This window comes from Neophocaena asiaeorientalis, unplaced genomic scaffold (genome assembly GCF_003031525.2).
Source record: "Neophocaena asiaeorientalis asiaeorientalis breed wild unplaced genomic scaffold, Neophocaena_asiaeorientalis_V1.1 scaffold461, whole genome shotgun sequence".
In the NCBI taxonomy this organism is placed as follows: Eukaryota; Metazoa; Chordata; class Mammalia; order Artiodactyla; family Phocoenidae; genus Neophocaena; species Neophocaena asiaeorientalis.
Window position 1 is genome coordinate 887,589 of NW_020173230.1, and position 2,248 is coordinate 889,836.

The 2,248-nt window shown below is 60.1% G+C and overlaps 1 protein-coding gene across 2 annotated transcripts in view; it reads left to right on the top strand.

Moving 5' to 3' along the window:
• The window catches only part of BRI3 (brain protein I3), a 23,436-nt gene that overhangs the window by 13,232 nt on the left and 7,956 nt on the right, over positions 1 to 2,248 (top strand). The window lies entirely within an intron of this gene.

The window sequence follows — 2,248 nt, forward strand, 5'->3', positions numbered from 1 at the left end:
CCTCAGTTTTGTTGCCTCCTGGGGCAGAGTGTCTGCTCCAAAATACTTGTGGGTGAACTGCCACTGAGACGGCGCAGGTCTTTATCCGAAGGCTAGTGCTTCGCGGATGCATACGCTTTCCTTTGCTTAGGTGTTGCTTCAGGATGTGCGCGTTCTGGGTCCACCCGGGCCGCTCAGCCTCCCCACCCGCCCCGTCCCCTCCTGTTGGCTCCTCCCGATCCGCATCCAGGTCCTGGCACCACTGTCACCTGAGCCCGAGACCCGAGCATCCCGAGTCTCCCATATCCAGCCAGGCGGTCGCCAGGCCTTAGCGGGCTCTCCACCTCACGCACCTGGCCTCTCCTCCCTGTCCCTGCAGCTGTCCCTCCTCGTTGATCCCCCTGCGCCTCTCACCCTTCACGCTGCTGCCAAAGTCATTTTTCTAATAGGAGAGCTGACGCTCCTACTTCTCTGTTTCAACTCCCAGCGGTTCAGCCCCCTCCCAGGGCTCCGGCCGCACCGGGTGACCTAGAGTCTCGGCAGGTAGTGGGCTGCTGCTCTCTGGGACCGCAGTTCACTCTGCCTGGAATGCTCGTCCCCTGGTCCCTCGGGACCAGTCACTGCTGGCCATACTTTCAGGTGGGGGCACTCCCGGGGCACCTCTAACTCTCCCCTCTCAAGCCTCGCTTGCTGCGCTGCTGTAGTGAGGCTTCCTACTGGACCGCCCCTTTTCCGTGGCCAGTTATCTTTGTTCCCTTCAGGCCTTGCTTGGGGGAAGCTTGGAGAGCCGGTCACCCTCGGCTCAATGAAGGAATGACAGGGAGGGGCCTGCTTTGTTGGGAAGTCCCACATCCTGTCATTCACTGAGACATTTCCAAGCTCGGGGGTACTGCTGGGGGCGAAAATCTATTATTAGACGAGAAGGGAGCCACAGGCTATGGATTTTCCGGAGTTTGATCTGTAAACACAGACACGTGAGGAAGGGAAAATTAACCATGAAATTGAAGAGACATCTGCCAACTTAACTTGAGTCTGATAGGAAAGGCTGAGGGGTAGGCGGGGAAGGATGGGGGTCCCGCAGGAGTGTCCACAGCTGACGAATATTAGGAGGCCTGCCGTGAACCCACTTTTCCTCGCTCCTTGGTGAGGCTTGGGGTCGTGCCCCAGTTTTCCCTAGGGCGGGGGGGGGGGCGGTCTTGATTTTGGCTGTTCTCACCCTGTGGTTGGTCAGAGCTCACAGCTGCCCCTTGGAGTGCAGGGCCTCCCCACCGTAGACAGGACCTCTGCTGGCCGGAAGTCCTTGGCCACTCGGGGCCAGCCTCCATTCTGGACCTGGCTCTCCCCCACCAGTGCCAGCCAGGCCCTTACCCGGCCGCCCCTCCTCCCTTCCCACTGGATTGTTGGGCTACACTTGCGATAAAGAATCTCGATGGTCTCTTAAGAAAAGTTAAAAATGAGGCGGGGTCTGAGAGTTGTCCCCGAGCTAGATCAAAGTGTGGGTCACGTGAGAAAGGCTGGGAAACCCCAAACGCTGCAAAAGGCCCGGGAGGGGTGCAGGGGAGCTACAGGGTGTCAGGGCCTGAAGCTCACACATCTGTTAAAGTTTTATTACAAACATTAAGCTCTTAGCATGTGACATAGTGCTTCCGTGAGGTAGTGGGACTGAGCGGCCTTGGTGGTACAGTCTAAGTCACTCCCCTCTTCTGAGCCTCTCAGGACTGTGGACCAGGGGTCAGTACTTCTTTGGGTTGCCGTGAAGATTGCCGCAACCGAGGAGCAACAGTGGGACAGAACCTGCCACACAGCGGTGCCCGATATTTAGGGTTTGTTCCCAACAGGGGGGTTAATTTGTAATCAGTGGCCACAACCCCTATAAGTTACCGAATTTAGTTTGTCAAAAAGAAAACCGAGGAATTGGACACCAACTGAGGACGAGCAGGCACGAGTCACAGGGTCGCCCGGAACGCGGAGGCCCCGGCCCCTCTGTCCGGGGCGCTGACACCCAGGGGGCGGCCTGGGGACTCGCCCGGCCAAGCACCTCCTCCGGGCCGCCCCTGCCCCCGGGCCTCAGCCCTCCTCAGTGCCGGGAGGGACAGGTCTACAGGCCATGAGGTCACGCCCCTAGTGCGGCGTCTCTGGGTTGGCGTGGGGGCGGGGGCTCTCCTCGCTGTCTGAGGTCTGGGCTCGCGGATGTCGGGTGGGGACGCCCGGACTGGAGGCCCGCGGGGCGGCTGAGAGCGGGCGCGGTTCCTTTAAGACGCCGCCGGCC